The sequence below is a fragment of the Puma concolor genome, chromosome E3 (assembly GCF_028749965.1).
Source record: "Puma concolor isolate L17-30 chromosome E3, mPumCon1.1.hap2, whole genome shotgun sequence".
In the NCBI taxonomy this organism is placed as follows: Eukaryota; Metazoa; Chordata; class Mammalia; order Carnivora; family Felidae; genus Puma; species Puma concolor.
The window spans coordinates 8,835,536-8,844,722 of NC_141682.1; the positions used below are offsets into that span (position 1 = coordinate 8,835,536).

General features: G+C 52.4%; 1 long non-coding RNA gene across 1 annotated transcript; it reads right to left on the reverse strand.

Annotated features, from left to right (window-relative positions):
* Positions 1–2,947: 2,947 nt before the first annotated feature.
* LOC147572950 (uncharacterized) lies at positions 2,948–8,650 on the reverse strand. The gene is made up of 3 exons (XR_015245436.1): positions 8,541–8,650; positions 3,478–3,972; positions 2,948–3,447 (listed from the first exon to the last, which is right to left on the reverse strand). It is a non-coding gene; the product is annotated as an uncharacterized LOC147572950 (long non-coding RNA).
* Between the last annotated feature and the right edge of the window lie 537 nt (positions 8,651–9,187).

Genomic DNA, 9,187 nt, shown 5'->3' on the forward strand with positions numbered 1-9,187 from the left:
AGCTCTGAGAAAAGCAGCCCCCAGCCCCACCGGCCTTGCGGCAGGCTGGTCCAGAGGAACGGAGGCTGGTTTGGGGTGAGGCCTGGCCCCCTGTCTTACTCTCTGGGTGATCTGCCGTCCCCGGAGCCCTGTGGTTTCTGGGCAAACACAAGGCAGGGATAATGAGATGTAAATAAACCTCTGGTCATCTGAGGGCACGCTGAAGGTTACTTGAAATGAAGCCTGCACTCACCTTGGGCTTCCTGCGGGGATAGAAGTGTCAGATTTAACAAATAAAAAATACAGGGCACCCAGTTAAATTTGAATTTCAGATAAACAACGCCTTTTTTTTTTTTTTTTTTTTTTTTCAGTGTAAGTGGGTCCCAGGCAATGCTTGGGGCATGCCTATATGAAGAAGTAACCAGCCTATACTTCATCTGGCAATGCTTTGCGAGACGGGGAGATCGACGCCCCGGGAAGGAAGCAAGCCAGAAGATGGGAACCGGGTTGGGATTCTTGATGGTAAAGCCTCCCGTTTGGGCTGTGCTTTGTACTTGACCAAGTGGTTTTTTTCTATCCCACCTGAGATCCACTGTCGCCCTCCAGGAGAGTATTCTCTTATTCCCACTTGAAGTTGAAGGACTTAAGGCTCAGGTCGTCCAGGGTCCCCACCCGGCTGACAAGGTGAGCCGCCTCAGTGTCTGGTCTCCCGGGGGGCCTCTCCCCGACCCTAGTTCTTCTCTTGGAAACCTCAGCAGACCCCATACGTGGGCCCTGAAACCCACCGGCGGGGCTCCAGGATGGGCCCTGCATCCTGAAGCTTCAGGGCTCAAGGCCCGCCACCCCCACGATAGTTAACCTTGTGTGTCAGTTGCCCGGGACGTGGGGTGCCCAGATGTTTGGCTAAACTTAATTTCCGGGTGTGTCTGTGAGGGTGTTTCTGGACGAGATTCGCCTTTGAATCAGTAGACTGAGTAAAGCAGATGGCCCTCCCCCAACATAGGTGGGCCTCGCCTAACCAGTTGAGGGCCTGCATAGACTCTCTTCCTGACTGCGAACCCGGACCTCGGTCTTCTCCAGCACTCAGACTGGAACTTGCCACTGGCTGGCCCTGGGCTGCAGGCCTTAGGGCTTTGGCTAGTGCTTACACCCTAAGTTTTCCTAATTCTTGGACTGAAACTCAACCAGCTTTCCTGGGCCTCTAGCTTGCAAATGGCAGATCGTGGGACTTAACAGTCGCCATAATCACGGAAGCCGATCCCTTCCAGTGAATCTCTCTTTATCCCTCTGTGTATCTGGAGAGCCCCCTCAGAGAGGTCACAGAGGTCAGCCTGGGCAGCTGGAAGGGACCGATGTCAGCTAATGCCAGCCAGCAGAGGACTTGGCAGGTCGCGTGTCACATGGTGGGGCCGGGGCTCCCGGAGGTCACGGGGCAAGGTACATACGGCAGGACAGAGGGGGCATCCAGGCTTCCACCTCATGAAGGCTCTTTTCAGGGCACCCTCGGGCTGGACCCGTGGCTTCGGGGGGAGGACACAGGTGCGGATGGCGGCAGTGTGGGGCGACAGAAGCCACACGCCAAGGCGTGTAGGTGGGAAAGGAAGCCGGCCCAGTGCCGTCCCCGTCCCCCCACTCTCCTCCCAGGCATGCAGCCGCTCCTTCGTTTGAATTCGATCCCAGTGTTTGACCATTTGTTTACCTGCACGCTTAGTAGCTACCCCGTCCGCCGGTGGACAGGAGTGAGAGTTCGACAAGTCTCCGGCTAACTGTTTTCCAAAAGGCTTCTTGATTTTCTAATAACCACCCCTCCTTCAACTCGAGACTGGGGCAGCCAGTTTGGAGACCCGTGAGTTAAGGCTTCAAGGGTAAAATATGGAAGCTGGGCTCACACACCTGTCGGGGCCATAAGGTTCTCCGAGGCACCATCCCCGAGAGCTGCCTTTGCTTCCTTCCTTCGTCCTGGCATGAGGACCTGCCCGGCCGTTGTCAGTGTCAGCCACCAGGTCCCTCCCAGGGTCCAAAACAAGCCTCCTCGCTTGTCCCAGGCCTTGGCCAAGCCAGGGCCGAGCGCAAAGCTGAGATACAGGCTGTCCCGGGTGATGGTGTTGAAGCTCCGGTCGGCGCCAGCCGTCATGGAGAAGCTGAGCCTCCGTGCGGCTCTGGTGAGACTCAAGTTCTAGCGTCTTTCTTACATCGGGTCTGCGGATGTGCCCCATGCGTCCGTCCATTGCTTCACGTTCGTTGCATTTAAGCAGTTACGTAAAAACGTTTAATTTGTTTTGGGGACTGGCTGGCTCGGTTGGTTGAGCGTCCGAGTTTGGCTCAGGTCATGATCTCACAGGTCGTGAGTTCGAGCCCCGCGTCGGGCTCTGTGCTGATAGCTCGGAGCCTGGAGCCTGCCTCGGATTCTGTGTCTCCCTCTCTCTGCCCCTCCCCCACTCACACTGTTTTTCTCTCTCTCTCTCTCTCTCTCAAAAATAAATAAAAAACGTTAAAAAAGTTTTTAAATCTAGTAATAAAGCGGGGCGCCTGGGTGGCTCAGTCAATTAAGTGACCGACTCATTTCGGCTCAGGTCATGATCTCACAGTTCATGAGGTCGAGCCCCGCATCAGGCTCTGCACTGACGGCTTGGGATTCTCTCTCTCTCCCTTGCTCTCTGCCCCTCCCCCACTGCTCGCTTGCACGCGTGCTCTCTCTCGCTCTCCCCCCCAAAAAATTAAATAAATAAATACACTTCAAATTTAGTGATACAGTAACTAACACTTTTATGGGTCGAATATTGTTGGATGCTGTTCCGACAAAGCAGGGAGAATTCCACCATCTGAACTTCCATGATCTCCCCGCACCCCAACACCCACACACACTGCCCCCATGCCAGCATCTTTATTCTCTGAAGGAAAGGGGTTTTTGTTTTGTTTTTAGTTTGAACCACCCCCCCGCCCCCCCCCCCCCGAGATTCGTCTCTGGTGAGTTTCCTTTGCTGTCTACCAAATGGTTTTGAAATAGTCATCATTTCTCTGAGATGCTAAAGATTGCTTTTACTTCTGAAGGCAATGAAAACATGTCTACAGTTTCACTTTGAAGCTCGTCGGGGAAGAAAAAAAAACCCTATAACATTTAGCACGTGTAAAGGAATTCTCAATTCATGGGCCACCTGTGTGTCTGATAATCGTTTAATGCTGCTTCCCAAGTTTCAATAATCTTTGCAAGCCGCTCAAATCGCGGCAGATAAAGCCTGCTGATGCACGGCCCGATGTGACTGGAGCGAACCACTCCGTGTCCCCGATACTGCCTCGCTGCTCTGGTTACATGTGTTTTGGGCAATCGCCAGTCTTGTGACAGATGCATGGGTGGCGTGGAACAAGGAACGGAGCGTCGTGGAAGCGCGTCACAGGTTTTTGCGTTTTTCTGCAGAGGCCTTGGCATCACAGAGCACAACCGATGGGCACGCCAATGCTCCTGAACACCTCTGGTGCTCGCGCCCCACGGCGCGGCACCCCCACGTTTCCCACGTTTGCGTGGCGGATTTGATCGCCCGTGTTAGGAACCCCACTTTGATTTGCTGCAGGCAAATCTTTAGGGACCATATGTGAGTTGGCCCCGGTCATCTTTTTCGATACCAGCGAAATCCAGGCACCTCTGTGACTGACCCCGCGATGGAGACCTTTCCCACCTACACTGCCGGGGCTCCTTCTCTGCCCGACCGGCGGTCCTGTCGCATGTTAGCCAATCGGGGAACATCGATTTTATCTGCTGTGCCCTGGAACGTTTCAGCTTTTATTTTTTTCTGGCGATTTCCTTTTGAATCTGCTGACTTCTTTGGGCACCGATGAATTCATGAGATAGAATGGCTGGCTTTCTCTCTCTCCCTCCAAACTGCCTTTATTCACGGATGAAATACACTTGTCACGACTTCTTCACGATAAACACTGTTTTCCAAGGGATAAAATACGTTTAACTCTGGATTTCCGGAATGTTCTGGTTTCCTCAAGCTGTTAGGAGTGAGCAGATAATAATTTGTTAGTGACAGTTTCACCGGGAAATCGATGTTTTCTCCCCCGTCCCTGCCCCAACTGCAATGATTTCAGGTGCATTTTGCACCTTTCGTGTTTTCAGATTTTTCACGGAGATTTTTTTTTTTTCTCCCCAAACAGAAACTCTCTGTACTACGGGACTGATTCTCCTCTGCGGGTGCATTGTGTTGGCAAACCATCGGTACAAGAAATGAGGGGATCATGTTTTACACCTCCTTTCCTACTACCCCTTGCAAATCTGAACATTAGGAGTCCTCATAATTTCCAGACGGGCCTTAAACTCCTCATACATTAAAAATAGATTTTGCGGTGGTTCCTGGGCGGCTCAGTCGGTTAAGTGTCCAGCTCTTGACGTAGGCTCAGGTCATGATCTCACAGTTCATGAGTTTGGGCCCCACATCGGGCTCTGTGCTGACAGCTCGGAGCTTGCTTGGGATTCTCTCTCCCTCTCTCTGCTTCTCCCCTCCCTCTCAAAATGAATAAATAAACTTTAAAAAATACATTTTGGGGCACCTGGGTGGCTCACGTGGTTGAGCCTCCAGCTCTTGATTTGGGCTCAGGTCACGATCTCACAGTCGTGGGACTGAGCCCCACGTCAGGCTCCACGCTCAGATTGCTTAAGATTCTCTCTCTCTCTGCCCGTCTCCTCTGTTTGCACTTTCTCTCTTAAACAAAAAATTAGTTTATTCATCCCACATTTCAAACCATACTACTTTCTCCCTATATATTGGCATCATTTGTATACAGATTATTCAGTAATAAGGAAACACCGGGAGTGCTGGATTGCACCAGGTCGACTCCAGCACAGAGCCCGACTCGGGCTCAAACTCACGAACCGCGAGATCACGACTGGAGCCCGAGTCAGCATCTTAACCAACTGAGCCACCCAGGTGCCCCTGATTCCCTGGCTCTTTGACTTTTCTGTCACATTTCCGACGGTTCAAGTAGTTTCTTTGCCCTCTGTCTTTGGGAGGTTGGCATGCCTCCGTTCATCCTCTGACTCCTTGGACCTTTCCATGCCGGGCCTGCAGCTGGGCTCTGGGCACGTAGATGAACCACTCATCACGTCACAGCTGGGAAGCTTCTAGCACCCAGGGCAAGACAGGTATAGACCATTCTTTTTTTTTTTTTAAGTTTATTTATTTATTTTGAGAGAGAGAGAGTGCAGGCAGAGAGAGAGAGAGAGAGAGAGAGAGAATCCCAAGCAGGCTCCGCAGCACCCCGACTCGGGGCTCATACCCACAAACTGTGAGATCGTGACGTGAGCTGAAATCAAGAGTCGAGCGCTTGAGCGACTAAGCCGTCCAGGCGCCCACAGACGTAGACGGTTCTAAACTGTTTTTCTCTGCAACCTTTCTTGAAACCAGTTGTGGGGGGGTTTCACCCCACACCAGCCGATTCTCTGACTTCGGCCTACGATTCAGTTCAATTCTGATACTAACTCCCTGGAGTTACTAACCCAGCTCAAGGGCTCTGTCCCTCAAGACTGCCCCCCACTTCAGACGTCAGGCGCAAGTATTAGGCGCCCAAAGTGCCCACGCTTCTGTCTGACGTGGCTGCAAAGTCACAGGTTACTATGACCCCCTCCTTAGACTTGGCAATTTGTTAGAACGGCTCACAGAACTCAGGGAAACGCTATTACCAGTTTACTCTAAACAATATTACAAAGGGTACAAACGAGCAGCCAAATGAAGAGGCGCATAGGGCGAGGGGGTATAGGGTGGGGGGAGGGGTGGAGCTTCTACACCCCCTCCAGGTGCGCCACCCCCTAGCACCTGGTTATGGTCACCAACCTAGAAGCACCCTGAACGCGGCCGTTTAGGAGAGTTTTCTGGAGATTCTATTATCACAGGCATGATTGGTTAAGTCATTGGCCGTTGGTGATTAATTCAATCCCCAGCCCCTCTCCCTTCCCAGGTCAGGGGGTGGGGGGAACGAAAGTCCCAACCAACCTGATTCTGGCCCGCAGAGCTCCCGCAAATGGGTGTGTGCGGCAGGTGGGGAAGGGGTCTTTCTCAGGAGCTCGGGTCACCTTCGAGGAGGATCCTTCACATGCAGAGAGGATCCTAATCACATAGGTGGTTCTCCCGGCAAGCAGCCATTCTCAAGCATCAAGGGGCCTACCAAAGGTCACCTCATTAGCAGAAACTGGATGGATGAAAGGGGCTCAAAAAAAGGCGGGTGGGTGTGCCCGGGTGGCTCAGTCGGTTAGGTGTCCGGCTTCGGCTCAGGTCATGATCTCACGGTTTGTGGGTTCGAGCCCCACGTCAGGCTCTGTGCGGGCAGCTCGGAGCCTGGAGCCTGTTTCAGATTCTGTGTCTCCCTCTCTCTTTGCCTCTCCCCTGCTCACACTCTGTCTTTCTGTCTCAAAAATAAATAAATGTAAAAAAGAAAGAAAGAAAGAAAGAAAGAAAGAAAGAAAGAAAGAAAGAAAGAAAGAAAGAAAGAAAGAAAGGGACTCGTTACGGATAACAGAAGGTGTTCCTATCTCCCCTCCCACGCCCCCCCACCCCAGGAAATTCCAAGGGTTTTAGAAGCCCTGTGTCAGGAACTGGGAACAGAGCCAAATATATACAGGTGACCTCTGAACAATGTATGGGTTAGGGGCACTGACTCCTTGCACAATTATCCACGTAGAACTTTTGGCTCCCCCAAAACTTAACTAATAGCCTACTGTTGAGAAGAAGCCTTACCGATAACATAAATAGTTGATAAACACATATTTTTGTATTTATATGTATCATATGCTATATTCTTACAATAAAGTAAGCGAGAGAAAGGAAAATTTTACCTAGAAAATCATATGGAAGGGGCGCCTGGGTGGTTCAGTCAGTTACAATCATGATCGTGATCTCACGGTTTGTGAGTTCAAGCCCTGCATCAGGCTTTGTGCTGACAGCTCAGAGCCTGGAGCCTGCTTGGGATTCTGTGTCTCCCTCTCTCTCTGCCCCTCCCCTGCTCGTGCTCTGTCTCTCTCAAAAATAAACACTAAAAAAATTTTTTTTAACTAAAAAAAGAAAAAGAAAATCATACAGAAGAGGGGCGCCTGGGTGGCTCAGTCGGTTAAGCGTCTGACTCTTGGTTTGGGCTCAGGTCACGATCTCGAGGCTCGTGAGTTCAAGCCCCACAGCGGGCTCTGTGCTGACCACATGGAGCCTGCTTGGGATTCTTTCTCTCCTCCTCTCTCTCCACCTCCCCCCTCTCCACCTCCCCCATTCAAGCTTGTGCTCTCTCTCTCTCTCTCTCTCTCTCTCAAAATAAATAAATAAACTAAAAAAAAAAAAGACAATCCTACAAAAGAGAAAATACAGGTACAGTACAGTCCTGTATTTATTAAAAAAAAAAAAAAATCCGTGCATAAGCGGACCCGTGCAGTTCAAACCTGTGTGGTTCCGAGATCACCTGTACTTGTCGCTGTATCACAAGATAATGTGGTAACTGCGGAAGACAGGTGGCCCATTTCTTCTGACTGCAGTGTGGCAGGAGGAATGAGTCAGTTTCCCAGAAGTGACCGTGGCCACCCAGAATCCCCACCAACACACCCGGAACCACGCAACCGAAGTAAAAGGAAGGTGCAAATTCAGTTTCAAGCTGAAGTTCCTAATCTGTCCACCCAACCTGATTTTGGCACTCAGAGCTCCCCCAAGCAGAAATGGGTGTGCGCGGCGGGTGAGGAAGGGGTCTTTCCCGGGACCTCTGGCCACCTTTGCGGGGAGGCAGGCTGTCAACTGGCACCAGTACAGAGAGGACCCCCGGCCCCCCAGCCCCCAAGCTTTGTTGGCTCCGTGATGGGGACATATAACAAGGACGGCCCGGGCCCCAGCTGGGACACACGGCGGCAGGGTCTCCGGCCTGTCTGCGCCTAGGCCACCTGCCTGAGCCCAGATCCTACGGACCCAAGTGTGAGAAAAGGAGGGTGCCATTCCCCGGGGAGCCACACCCCCTAGTCCCGCATTTCGGGGCCGCGATGCTGAGCTCAGCGATCCCGATGGCCGCCTCGGAATGGCGAAGACGGCTCGGTTGTGACCTTGGGTGCCGGCCAGTGGCCTCGCCAGGGAGGGTGTTCCTTGTGGGGCCGGGCTCACCTCCACTCGAGTCAAGCCACAGGGAGGGAGGAAAGCAAACCCAGCGTCTGGATTCTGCGGGCGGGTGGGTGCCTCATCCACTTCCTTCTCCATTTACCGTGCTCCTAGCCCGCCCCTCCCCTTCGTCCTCCCCACACTGCCTGGGGATCCTCACCTTCCTTTCCTAGGCTCCTCTGCCTCCAGCCTCTGCCCCTCCCGTCCATACGCCAAACTGGTCCGTAATGCAAATTGCTCTCATTTGTCTCCCGTCCCAGTCCTTAAATGACTCCCCACTGCCTACAGGGAGATGTCCAAACTCATCAGCCCAGCGTCTGGGACCTCTCAAAATTCTGAAAAACTTTCCTTGTCTCTGCTCCCATTTACACCCCACCCCTTACCCACCAGCCTCTCGACGTTTCACGTTCCGGCATCGCCCGTGTAGGGTGGAATAGTAGCGAGGACCTTGGCTCTGGAGTCCAGCCGCGGGGCTGCGGATCCTGGCAATGTCAAGTACAAGTCTTTCGGTGCGTGAATTTGAGCAAGTTGCTGAACTTCACTCCGCCTTGACGGCCATACCTGAAAAGTGAGGATAATAACGATTCCTACCTCATGTGGTTGCAGCAAGGGCACAAATATCTAACAAATATCCACTATTTGCTAGTGGGAGCTTGGCTCCCACTGCCGTTTCCACCCACGTGCCTTCCAGGATGCTCACTTTGTGAACTCCTATTCATCCTTCAAAACAAAACGCAGCTTCGGGGCGCCTGGGTGGCTCCGTCGGTTGAGCGTCCGACTTCGGCTCAGGTCATGATCTCACAGTCCGTGAGTTTGAGCCCCACCTCGGGCTCTGGGCTGACGGCTCGGAGCCTGGAGCCCGCTTCGGATTCTGTGTCTCCCTCTCTCTCTGCCCCTCCCCTGCTCGCACTCTGTCTCTCTGTCTCTCTCTCTCCAGAAAATAAATAAACGTTAAAAAAAAAAACGTAAAAGAAAATAAAAAAACCAAATGTAGTTTCAAAGTCCAGCTGTGACCCCTCTAGGATAGATACTCCCTCTTCTGTGTTTCGAGGACCTCTTGGGCTCCCCTGCATCCCAGCAAATGTCACAGTGAG